Below are 14,232 nucleotides of genomic sequence, written 5' to 3'. Positions count from 1 at the left end.
GGGAGTTGATAAAATCTATGTGCACTCCCTTTCCTCCTCTCTTTGTATCATACTTGGTGCAGTAGTCTTCATCCCCTGCCTTCTTCACTCTCTTTGAATTCATATGGAATGTGATTGAAACCGTGTCTCCTACCGTTGATTACCCCGTAAGCCTTTGAATGTCTACTACATGAATTGGGTATTCTTTGTTTAGTTAGAGAGATCCTCCATGCTTCCTACTGAGTAATAAATTTTTGCATTGCATCGCTGCCAGAGTCATTCCAAACACAGGAAAACTCCCCAAATTTAGTAAGGTGAACAATTGGATTCCTCTGAAATCAACCTTGACTTTTATTGTTGCATTCCCATCTTCCTTTGTGACTGTTTCTGTGTATACATCATGTTTCATGGCCAGAAACTGGAAGGATTCTGAAATATCATTGTCAAACAGCATAGCCTTATCATACTTGTTGTAAAGAAGCTCCCTTACCCTAGTTCTTTCATCCAAACCGAACACTGTAATAGATAGAAGTTTCTTTGTCATATTGGAGCAGCGTTGATAAAAAAATTTGCAAGGCACTGATAGCTAATCTTAGAATGAAATAAATTAGAACCAGACTGCAAATGAAGTGACTCTACCACATCACCTTTAGGCTCGGAGGAATTCAGAATTGCCATGAAAATTAAATAGACCAGCTCGACATGACATTTCGGATGAGACCTCCTAACTAATTACTATGGAAACTTTCCCTATGAATGCTCAATCATGTTAATCTTGCCATTGGCTAAGCTACACCTGACTTGAATGACGCAATTCTGAAAAAGAAAAGGTGAATTTGATGGGTAATTATGTTATCATGATGGAATACGTTTAGGAATTAATTATTGCTATAATGGGAAAGATTTAATGGGAATCTGGGCTAACACTAGAATTATTGTCTAATTATTATGGAAAGGATGCTTAACACATGTGACCCCCCTGACCACAATCAGTTGTAGTGTGATGGAATGGCATTTGCAACTAGGACTGACTTGGCGCAAGTATTATTTGGAAACATAACTAGTGACTCACTAGAAAAAAAAAATGACTGACGTGACTAGTGACGATGCAAATAAATGACTCCTACCTACTCTTACCTACTCATACCTATGGTCTTCTTTCAGAGATCCAATAAATTATGAGTAACATTGTTTGATTTGTGGAAGGGTTTCAAGTGTGCACCGTTCACCCAACCTCATAGCAATACCCCCTCCAATTGCACAATATTGACTGCTCTAGAATCACTTACCTCCTCAACAAAAAATGTTCCTAACCAATTCATTTGTAGCTTTCCGGGAAACTTCAAGAACTTACTATCATATAGCAGAACATGCTGTTGACTGTGAATGATTTCCTCTTAATATGTCAGTCATTCCATGTGTTATGCCTTTTCTTCTCGACCATTTGGTGGAAATATGCCATAAATCTTACTTCATCAAGTTTCGAGAGTTCATCTAGACACTTCTGAATTGGTTCCTCCTCTATCATATGAGTGGCTTGGGTAATGAAAAGGTTGGGAATAAAAAATTCATCCATCACCATAGCTTCTCATCCATGCACAAGCTAGAAAGTTGTATGCTTGTGTAGTCGCTTAATGTTTGTGCGATATGCCCATAGGGTTTTTGGCACTCTCTCGTCCCAACATCCTGGTTAGCTGAGAATATCTTGGTCAAACCCTTCTTCAATATCTTGTTTAAGGATTCTATGGTATCATTGGCCTGAGGGTGGTACAGACTTCTTTTGGGGTGTTGTATCATGAAATTTTGAAGTAAGGAAGCAATTGTTTCATTTATGAAGTTGGTCCCCTAATCATTGTTGAGACTCCTAGGGCAACCGAATATGGATATGATATTATCAAATATAACCTAGTGATAGTATCTGCATAACAGTCCTTTACTGATGCTTCTTCAGCCCATCTGGTGAGGTGCTATGTTGCGGTGATTATATACCTGGAATTAGAGTGACGCATCAGCGGATTGATAGGCCCTATGAAGTCTACCACCCATTTCTCAAATATTTGCAGTGCATGTACTGGTTGCAATGGGATTTCATCTCAGTGTGATGCCCTTCCAACCCTTTCGCAAACATCATAGCTTCTGGCATATTCTTTTGCATCTTTAAAAAGCGTTGGCCACCATAGTCCTTCCTGCAACACTTTCCTTGCAGTAGATTATCCTCCAACGTGGCCACCCGCGACCCCTGAATGACATTCCCATAGCACATCGTGTCTCTCATGGTGGAGGATGCATCAGTGCAACACATTATCAAGGCCCAATTTATACAATTTTCCCACAATCAATTGATAATCAGCAGCTCAAACGACCATATGTCTCCTTTGTGTGGCTATGTACTCATCTGTACATTTTCTTGTAGCTAAAAAGGCTACAATATCTTCTAGGTCATCTGGTACTTCTTTGATCCAAAATAGATCTGCGTCTAGGAGATGGTCATCCAGGGATCCTCCACTTTCTCCTGATTCTAGCCATGAGAGGTGATCAAGTCCCACATTCAATCAGTCAGGCTTAATGATTACCTTAAAAATGAATTCCTCAAATAACAACAGCCACCTGCAAATTATTCCTTCGAAAACAAGCTTGTTCACCAAATATTTCAAAGCAGAATGATCAATAAAAAAATTAAACAGGACTCCAAACAAATGGTGTTTGGATCTTTGAAGTGAATATAACATTGCCAATGACTCTCTCTCAGTCATGGTATAGTTACTTTCTATTGTGGATCTTTCTGCTGGAAAAGTAAATTGGGTGCTCCCTTCACCCGGCTAATCCAGAACAACCCCTAGAGAAATGTCTGATGCATCAATGTGGACATGGAACTATTTGTTCCAGTCGGGATAGACCAGAATTAGTGCATTTACTATATTTTCTTCCAATATGTTGAGTGTAGCCTCACACTCCTCTGACCACATAAATCGTTTAGCCTTCCTCAGTAGTTTCTACATCAGTGCAGTAATCGAAGTGCAGTTGTGGATAAATATCTTGTAGTATCTAGTATGTCCCAAAGTGGATATGAGTTGTTTTACACTTGCTACTGGGTCCATATTCACTATTTTTGTAACCTTAGCAGGATCTACGCATACTCCTTCTCTGCACACTATGTGGCCCAAAAGCGTACCAAACGGGACTGCAAATATGCATTTCTTCAAATTCAGTGATATCTATAGCTGTCTGCATTGATCGAACATGATCTTTAGCAGACTAGAGTGTTTCTTTAGCAGACTATAGGTCATCCAGTCATCCATGTATACCTCTAGGAACCTATGGATATAACCTCTAAAGGTTGTAATTACGATTCTCGAGAACACTGCAGGTGCATTCTTAAGACCGAATGGCATAACATGACAAGCATAGGATCCCCATTTTGTAGTGAATGTAGTTCTCTTCTTATCCTCCTCAGCGATCTTGACTTGGTGATAGCCTGAGAATTCGTCTGTAAAGGAGTAGGCTTCATTCCCTGCTACATTATCTATAAATTCATCATTGAATGGTATAGGAAATGGGTCATGCGCACAAGTATTGTTCAAGTTGTGGTAGTCCGCATAGACCTGTATCTCTGTAGTGACTTTCTTGTTTTTTATTATAATTGGACTCACCCATTCTGCCTCATCCACCATAAATAAGCCATGCTGCTAGCATCTTTTCTATCTCTTTCTTAACTTTGTCCTTGAATCTCGGGTTCAATCTATAAGGTTGGTGGTTTACTGGCTTTTCATCTAGTTTTAGCATGATTTTCATCTCCCCTAGGTCTCCCTTGATCCCTTTCAGTTCCACAATTGTCGAAGAAAAAAAATATTCATATTCTCTCAAGAGTTCGAAAATATCTTTTGTAGTTGTTCATCCAATAATCTCCAGTTGAGGCTAGCTTTGGTTTTTCATCAATCCCAATGTTATGCTTCCACAACTTCAGTGGGAGTAAGTGTAGCGCATCGGTTATAGCTCCATCCTTGATGTCCCTTTCCCCTTCAATTTTGTGGAATGATAAATGTTGTAATTCCTCCATATCATCCTCATCCAGCTCTTTGTCCACCTTTCCACAGGAAATTTCTTTAGGATACCCTAACTCATATATATCTCTAAAGTCCTCTAGTCTATGCACCTATCCACTAGCTGACCCATTGTGAGCAGAATCTACTTGAAATCCTGCAATGCCTCAATCAACCTCTTGTCATTGTCTAAGAAATAAAAGATGTTGACAAACTGAACAGCCAAGCTATCCTTGTTCCTTGTTTGTATTTTTATTTCCTCTTGTACATACCAAGCTTTTGGAAAACTTCCCAAGGTGTGTATAAAACCATGCACCCGAAACTCCTTTGGAACTCCCTCCTGATTCCATCTATCCTTACAATTTTCCAAATGTTGTTGAGGGTCAGAATACCCCTTGTACTTGGCGAAATCTTGAGGGTACTCCCCCGCTTCTCTGAATCTTACTTCCATGGCTATTTTAATCTTCTCTCGTTCCCATAGGTAGTTGCAGTGAACTCACCACCATCTTGTCGGTGTCCCTTGTAATGCAACATTTAGTAATGATACTTTATTTTCTTCAATAACAGCTGCATCAATCTTGTTGAGAAATGAATTTATTGAGTCTATACCAATAAATATAGGGAAATCCCTTACCTAAATGTCAATCCAATTGACTTGACAGATTGTGGCGCAACATCTAGTGTTGATTTCATATCCACTCTGCTTCCAATCATCCCAAGCGACCTCTAACCCAACCTCTAAACTCTAAATGCTCTGCCAACTGATAGATCTTTCAACCGTTGGCTTAATGTAGTCCTACCTTCTTTCTATTGTTATTCTGTATAATTGATCTAACATCCTTGGCTCTTCTTTGTCATCTATTGGTTATGTGAATCTCGTTCCCTGATATCGGTCTAGAGGCTGAATCACCCTAACACTTTCTACCTCAAAAGTCATCAGTTCCTTTTTCAATTCAATTATAGCATAGTTTTCAAATGCCTCGTCTATCACGAGAAGCACTGGGTAGGGGTCCTTGTCTCCCGTGATGTCTATTACCTCAAAATATGCATGGGTCTTCACCCTCTCTACATCCACTTCCACATCCTCCAATCTCCCAATCGGAAGGATACAATATCGGTTCGCCATCCACAACTAGATTGGTGAAAATGTCAACTGATGTTTTCCTAGTGCTTCCCACATTTTCCTTGGTAGAATGTTGACATCTGAGCCTAGATCTAGCATAGTTTCCTTGATCTAGAATCCCGCAATTTGAGCATCAATCCTCAATTATCTGCATGTTCTCTTCCTTTTCCTTCATACCCTCCTAGTGTGTCTTTTGGGTAAGTTAGCAGAAATGACTCCTCCCTCAACCTCCTCTTCTGCGATGGCCACTTTCAAACTCTTACACAACTTCCCCAACATCAAGTCATTGTTCACGATCTACAGAAATAATCTGAACCATTCTTCTATGGGTCGAACTGTTGTGGAATTTGATAGGTCTAGGCTCTTCGCTTTATGAGATTTTGGCTACCCCTATTGTGACCCTATACCTCTAGTCAGAATGTCGAAAGCGTTTTTTTCCTCATTGTAATACTGCTTTTGTTGCATAGGGTCATATGAGCACTTTAGGAAGTCTAGTCTTATAGTTGTGGGCTAGTCTATGGCTCCTCGATCAGCCCCATTCTTTTTTCCTCATCATGTCATTATGTTAATATTCGAGAGGGGGGTTTCCTCTAATACCCTTGTCTTTGCATTAATTAGGTTTGCTCCCCTTTGTCGCTTCTGCTCCTAGCATATTGCAATTAGTTCTAGATAGTCCTTCATTGCATGTGTATTGACCCTACACTGAGAGCACCGTGGTCTTCTTGGTAGCGGGAAATCCCATGCAACATGCCCTTCTTGATCACAGTTGTAACATCGAATTGGGCCTCTACCTCCTACCCTTTCGCCCCTTGCTCCTCCTCTTCCTATTCCTCCTCAAGGAATCTCATTGAATAAAAAGGTTGAGTCGTCTAACCTATCTGTTAGAGCATCCAGTGCTCTACACTGGTCAGTGTGGTGAGTTATGGAAGCAAAAAATTCACAATAATTTTTATTTGGAACATTGGAGTATTTTTTAGTATTGGGCACAGATGAGGGGAGTATCCATACCCTCTGTGTTAGGGTCTTAGGGTCTATGGATCAAAGTATCTTTGCCTCTTTCTATTCATTATGGGGGTTTGTATGTCATTTTAGCCTATGAATCATTGATGTCATAGTATAAAGGGTCATTTTCTAAGGTCATTACAAGTTTTTCATGTCATAAAGGGGTCTTTAAATACAAAATTAAATTTGAGAGGTTCTAAAGTCCATGAGAGGTTCATAAGGTCATATTTCCAAATTTCTACTCATGTAGAGAAAAGGATTCATTGAGGGTTCAAGGGGTGATGTCATGGGGTCTCATTTATCACAAATCAAAACCATGAGAGTCATTTAACGTTCTATGGGTCTGTTAGTGGTGTCCATCACTCCCATGTCAACATTAACAATTCATCATTCACTTTTCTGTACTCCTTCCATGCACCATTTATTGACATATCACCCCTCAATTCAAACCCCATCATCATTCCATTACACCCCCTAAATTCATAATTCATGTTTACTCTAAGTTCACCTTCATGACAAAACAAGACATGGGGAGACGCAAAATTTCAATTTTTTTTAAGCTACCCTCATTCTCCCCATTTGCAGCCTGTACTCTGAGAGGTTTCGATAGGTTGCAAAGAAGAAGGCCGAAACAATAGCATAGGGTCAAAGGAAGGTTCCAAGAAGTTCGAAGGGAATTGTTGCTCAGGTGGAAGAAGGTCATTGTGCAACTGCTACGCAAACTCCAAGCCACACAGTCATTGCTCAATAGCTGCGCAAACTGAGAACAACCATTATGGAGGTCTGCAAGCATGGAGGGAAGAGCTTAGAGGGTGATACATCATCACCAGATCATCTCAAGAACATTTACACACTCATCCTTGCACATAACCATCTGCAACCATATCAACCATGCAGGTATGCTGCACTCTGCTATGAATTTGCTCTGAAATTGACTATTTTTGTTATCAATTTAAAAAGCGGTTTATGACCGAATGGAAAATAATTTAGAAAAACATAAATAGGTTTTTTCTAATACCGGGCCAAATAACAAAAACCTCCTTCATTTTCTGTACATATGTTATGGTTTTGGAGGAATGAAACTCTCTTGGAGGCTTATTTTTCAAAAAATAAAAGTCTGCATTTTCCTCCTGTTTCATTCATTTTTTTTGGTGCGTGTTTCTAATATATGGAAGTGAATTTTTCAGAACTAAAAGTGGTTTATTTTGTAAAATGGGCCAAGTAACAAAAAACTCTCTCATTTTGTGCACAGGTAACATGGTTTGGGAATTATACGTGTCACTTGGAGACCCATTTTCCATAATTTCCTGCTGACATAATTCTGAAATGTTTTTGAAATTCAATTTGAAAATATGGAGATTTTGGTTGATTGGAAGTTTTTTAGGTGCTATACAGATGAATGAGATGTTGGTTGATCACTACAATCAGTTTGGAGTAGGAGAGACCAATGCAACATTAGAATCTTTTTTATGTTGTGAAAATGGTAAGCAATCGGTTGGGAGGTATGTAAAGGCTAAAGAGGATATCTCAAGGGTTCTACACCAACACAACACCATTTCAAGCATACCCATCAGCTCAGTTTTGTCTAGGATGATATGCAACTATGTCAATCTTGAAGGCCTATTTCACCGTGCTGTGCAACTATGTCAGTCGGGTTTATTTTTTGCATTTTGGTATTTCGGGACCTTCTAGAAGTATGTTGGTGTGTGGATAAGCATAGATAAGTTAATTAAATTGATAATTCTGGACATGTTGTTTCTAAATTTTTGTAAGCTTTAAACAATGATGTTTCCGAAATTATGATAGTTTTAGTATGGTAGGTTTCTGATTTTCTACAAATACATTGTATCGAGCCTATTTTACTCTTGTTCAGTGAATTCGGCCACCTTAAGTGGTAATTTTGAATTCCCCTTTGTATTTAATGATGGAAGAAGATGAAAAAGGGTTGGTCGAAGTGTGAGAGAAAATACTTATGCTCTATACATTTTATAAAAAATTTAGTGAATGAAAGAAGGATGAAGTGACTTGTTGCAAGAATTCAAGTGTCAGCCCTATATGGTGACGTTATTTATTTTTTTTCATTACCTTATGTTATTTCCATTCATGAATTTCTTACTTCATATTTATTAAAGAAAAAGTTGATTTTAGAATTCACAGTTAAGGTTCTCTATCATGGCTTGCTAAGCATTTTAATATTTATTCCTTACTAAACAACTGAAATTCTCCCCTTGTGAGGTGCTTTAGGTGTTGTTAAGTTCACTATTCCTCTATTGATCCAAATAGAAAATGGCATCAAACCATGGTATTCATCCACCCATGGAATTTATCCATGGTATTGTAAGTGGCATCCACCCATGGTATTTATCCACCCATGGTATTGTAAGTGACATCCACCCCTGGTATTCATTCTCCCATGGTATTTTCCCATGGTATTGTGACATCCACCCATGGTGTTCATTCACCCACAGAATTGACCCATGGTATTACAACTGAAAAATAATATAAGTAACTCCTTTTACAAAATGTGACTTGTTACTTATAGTATTTTTCAGTTACAATACCACAGGTCAATTCCATAGGTGAATGAATACCATGGGTGGATGTCACAATATCATGGGAAAATAACATGGGTGAATGAATACCAGGGGTGGATGTCACTTAAAATACCATGGGTGCATAAATACCATGGGTGGATGCCACTTACAATACCATGAGTAAATTCCATGGGTGGGTGAATAACATGGGTGGGTGAATGCCATGGGTTGATGCCATTTTCTATTCGGATCATCTGCTCGCCCTCCTACAATGATTTTTTCTTTAAACTCAATAAGACTGCCTATCTTGCTCCTATTGCAAGAGATCTTCATTATCCCATTTATTCACTAAAAACATTAGGGGAGAGTCACTCCATGCCAAACGGATTTGTCTCACACCTACCATCAAACCTTTAAAATAAATGCAGTTCTCTTTGTCCTTAAGAACTAGCCTAAAATTTGAAACACACAGTTATCTAATTGGCTGAAAATTCCTATAGAGAGAGCCCTCTCTAGATTTGGAAGGGCTAGGTTTGAATTCCGCAAGTGGTTTTTGGTTACCCTTGTGATCCTTTTCTCAACCTAGAGGTAATTATAGGGTGATAACATAGTGGCACCATTGCTGGGGAACGAAACGTCACATTTTTCCCAGGTATGAACGAAAAGGATCAAATCTAATCACTGATGGTGAACAACAATTGGTCATCAAAAGGTTGTACATATTTCACCTGGGGACTCAAAGTTTCAAAGGATCCATAAGATCAAACTTTCATGGTAACTCCACTATTCATAGGTCAGTAGTTTCAAGAACTCCTAGGTGAATTAAATTTTTTCAGGATGGGTTCAATTCCAAGAACAAATTCTAGGTATGCACCTATGGATAGGTGTCATATTCCTTCCTTTCCAAATCCTATCCCTTGTGTTGATTGGTTAACCTATCTCCCAATATTTAGACATAAAAAAGAAGAAGATGTTTCTCTACATTTAATTAAGTTTCACATGCATGTATGTAGCCTTGGAGTTGAGTTTCATGAGAATTCCTTAATGAATATTTTTATGGAAACCTTATAGGACAACGCAAAATCATGGTATGAAGGATTGTCAGTTGCTCGTCTATGTTCGCTTAAGGATTTCTATGCAGCATTTTATAAAAATTATAAGCAAAATTACCCTTTTATAGTGTTGATAGAAAGGTTTTGTGGAAAGTTTGATGATCTTATTCAACATATGGGAGTTGACATTTATGATCATGATTTAATGTATGATGAAATTGAGGAATATTTTTTTGAGTTATTGTTTCATTCAGATGGAATAAGAATAACAGGTTGCCATCACATTCAAGAAAAATTACATCAGAAAACAATTTCTCTCTTAGCTAAAAATGAAATCAATCAAGAACTTGATGTAGATATTCTTGTCCTTTCTCCTGAGATTGGTGAATATTTGCAGCCATCTTGTCAGTTTTTTTGTGATCATTATTCAAGTAGTGAACTAGTTCATGTTTGCAGCATTCCACATTTACAAGAGGATCAAGTGCCAGAAATTGTCTCCTATCATGAAAATCAAAATGATAGTTTGCAAACAAAGTTATCTAATGAGACCACAACAAAATTATTTGAGAAACAAAAGGACAGTCCCATCATACATAATATGGCTATCATATTGAATATGCTAAAGAAAGTTTAGACATTTTTATAGACAAACTTGTTGATTCCATTTTCTTTGAAGTTGAACTTGAGCATGACAGGATAGAACAAGGACTAGTTATGAATGAATACTATCCTTTGGATCACGAATACATGATAATGTTTCATGTTTTCAAGGATCTGTTTGTTGATTTGTTACAGTCATCAAAAGAGGTGATTTTTCATGAGTTTCAAGATTTAATGGTAATTCTGTTGCAGTTATTAGTTAAGGAAATTTTTGTGTTTACTATGGAGCATGGATTCAATTTTTAATATGAGTTTCCAATAGATGGTCCACTTAAGCACATCCAAGGAGCCCAGGTATTGGATCAGCCCTTTGATTAGTTATATTGGAGGTGTCATATTGCTTGAATCAAGCATTTAATTATCAGTTGTTAGGGTAGATTGGTATGTACATAAATATGCTTGTTGGGCAAGAATTTATTCAGTTCGGGATGCAATATTTTCAGTTTGATTTTAGCAGTTGGTGAGCAGTATCATTTTCAGCTTGTACAGTGGTTTTGTTTGTAGAATAGGGTTGTATTTTTCAGATTGCAACATATGAGAGAATAATGGCAAATGATTTTCAAATTGGAGACTTAGTGTTACATACCATTTTACTTTCCAAGTAGTGCAAGTGTGGGTTTCCATCATTGGAACTTGAAGCCCAAAGTGAAGGCCCTAAGGTCTCAGTGATCTGTTTCCATATGTAAGGTAACAATCAGGTCAGTCATAGTCATTTTAGTCTTTTTTCTTTTTACTCCATTTCCCAATGGTTAGGCTACTAGTCTGTGGTGTTATTGGCACCTCACTACGAGGTTTCCATCCCTATTGAAGCCAATATTAGGTTCCTAGGGTCTAGGGATGACAGTGTCTTTAGCTATTTCTATTCATTTTGGGGGTTTTTATGTCATTTTAGCGTATGAAGCATTGATGTGATAGTCTAAAGTGTTATTGTCTAAGGTCACTGCAATTTTTTCATGTCATAAAGGGGTCTTTAAATACAAAATTAAATTTGAGAGGGTCTAATGTCCATGAGAGGGTCAAAAGGTCATATTTCAAAATTTGTACTCATGTAGAGAAAAGGAGTCATTGAGGGTTCAAGGGATCATGTCATGGGGTCTCATTTATCACAAATCAAAACCATGAGAGACATTTAAAGTTCTATGGGTCTGTTAGCAATGTCCATCACTCCCATGTCACCATTCACAATTCATCATTCACTTTTATGTACTCCTTCGATGCAAAATTTATCATCATGTCACCCATCAATTCACACCTCATCATCATGCCATTACACCCCCTAAATTCATAATTCATGTTTACTCTAAGTTCACCTACATGATAAAACAAGACATAGGGAGGCACAAATTTTCAATTTTTTTTTTAAGCTGCCCTCATTCTCTCCATTTTAAAACCGCGCTCTTAGAGGTTTTGATAGGTTTCAAAGCAGAAGGCCAAAATAATAGCATAGAGTCAAAGGAAGGTTGTAGGAAGGTTGAAGGGAAGTTTTTTTCAGGTGGAAGAAGGTCATTGCGCAAACTCCAAGCCACACAATCATAGTACAACTATTGCATAAACTGAGAACAACCATTGTGGAGATCTGCAAGCATGGACGGAAGAATTCAGAGGGTGCTACATTATCACTAGGTCATCTCAAGGACATCTACACACTCATTCTTGCACAAAACCATCCACAACCATATCAAGAATGGAGATCTGCTACACTCCGCTACAAATTTTCTTCGAAATTGACGGTTTTGGTCATCATTTTCAAAAGAAATTTCTGACCGAATGGAAAATATTTTCAAAAAAATGAAAGAGGTGGTTTCCCCAAATGGGCTGGAAAAAGAAAACTGCCTTCATTTTCTGCACAGGTGTTATGCTTTTTGAGATATGGAACTCTCTTGGAGGCCTATGTTTCAAAAAATAAAACTCTGCATTTTCCTCCTATTTCCGCCTTTATTTTTTGCCACACATTTCTAACATATGGAAGTAAATTTTTCAAAACTAAAAGAGATTTATGTCCAAAATGGGCCAAAGAACCAAAACCTCTCTCCTTTTGTGCACAAGTATCATGGTTTGGTAATTCAAGTGTCACTTGGAGACCCATTTTCGACAATTTCCTACTGACATAATTTTGAAATGTTTTTGAAATTCAATTTGAAAATGTGGATATTTTGGTTGATTAGAAGTTTTTTGGGTGCTATAACAATGAATTAGATGTTTGGATTATCTCTACAATCATTTTGGAGTAGGAGTCGCCAATACAACTTTAGAATCTTTTTTCTGTTGCTCAAATGGTAAGCAATCAGTTGCGAGGTCTGCAAAGGCTAAAGAGGATATGTGAGGGGTTATACACGAGAAAAACACCATTTCAAGCATACACATCAACTTAGTTTTGTCCAGGATGATCTGCAACTATGTCAAGCTTGAAGGCCTATTTCAACCTGCTATGCAATTATATCAGTCAGGCTTATTTTTTGTATTTTAGTATTTCAGGACCTTCTAGAAGTATGTTGGTGATTGGATAGGTGTGGATAAGAATAGATAAGCTAATTAAATTGATAATTATGGACATTCAGGTTTCTAAATTTTTGTAAGCTTTAAAATAGTGATGTTTCTGAAATTATGATAGTTCCAGTATGGTATGTTTCTACTTTTCGACAAATACATTGTATCGAGCATGTTTTAATCCTGTTCAGTTAATTTGACCACCTTAAGTGGTAATTTCGAATTCCCCTTTGTACTTAATGATGGATGAAAATGAAAAAGGGGTTGGTTAGAGTGTGGGAGAAAATACTTGTGTTCTGTACATTTTTAAATATTTCAGTGAATGAAAGAAGGATAAAGTGACTTGTTGTAGGAATTTAAGTGTCAGTCCTCTACGGTGATGTGATTTATTATTTTTTTCATTACCTTGTGTTATTTCCATTCATGAATATCTTACTTCATGTTTAGTAAAGAAAAATTTGATTTCAAAATTCACTGTTAAGGTGCTCTGGCATGGTTTGCTAAGCATTTTAATGTTTATTCCTCAGTAAACATCTAAAATCCACCCTTTGTGAGGTGATTTAGGTGTTGTTGAGTTCACTATTCCTCTTCACCCTCCTACAATGATTTTTTCTTTAGACACTATAAGATTTCCTATCTTGCTCCTATTGCAATAGATCTTCATTATCCCATTTATTCACTAAAAACATTAGCTGAGAGTGACTCCATGCCCAATGGATTTAGTCTCACACCTACCATCAAACCTTTAAAATAAATTCATTTCTCTTTGTCCTTAAGAACTAACCTAAAATCTAAAACAATCAGTTATCTAATTGACTGAAAACTCCTATAGAGAGAGCCCTCTCTGGAGTTGGAAGGGCTAGGTTCCAATTCCACAAGTGGTTTGTGGTTACCCTTGAGATCATTTTCTCAACCTAGAGGTAATTACAGGGTGTCAACACCCTACATACCTCATAGTACTCTGGTTTGTTTCTCCCAAGATACAAACCTTGCATTCCTACTTGTGCAACTCCTACTGCGGGTGTAGGCCTATGTGGTCCTGCTGGTGTAGATGTGGTACTTACACCTCGTAACCTCGAACATTTTGTAGCAACACGACCTTCAAATAAGAAATTTGTACACCATACGTTTGGCCACGCTGGGCGAGCTAGTTGTAGATCCTTTAACTTCTTTGTTAGACTTCCAATTTGATGTTTGAGACCCAAGATAGATGAATCATGCAGTGTCACTCCACCCCAATACTCGTGAAGGTATCCTGCCATAGATTCTATCTGAGTTTCTTGCTCAAGAGAATCTTGTAGTGTATCAATCTTTTGTCGCGTCAATGGTGTACGAGTGAGAGGCAACAATGCTTC

This window comes from Pinus tabuliformis, chromosome 2_2 (assembly GCF_031772625.1).
Source record: "Pinus tabuliformis cultivar Carrire ecotype Pingquan chromosome 2_2, CPIR1, whole genome shotgun sequence".
NCBI lineage: Eukaryota > Viridiplantae > Streptophyta > Pinopsida > Pinales > Pinaceae > Pinus > Pinus tabuliformis.
Note: the sequence above shows the minus strand (reverse complement) of the source record.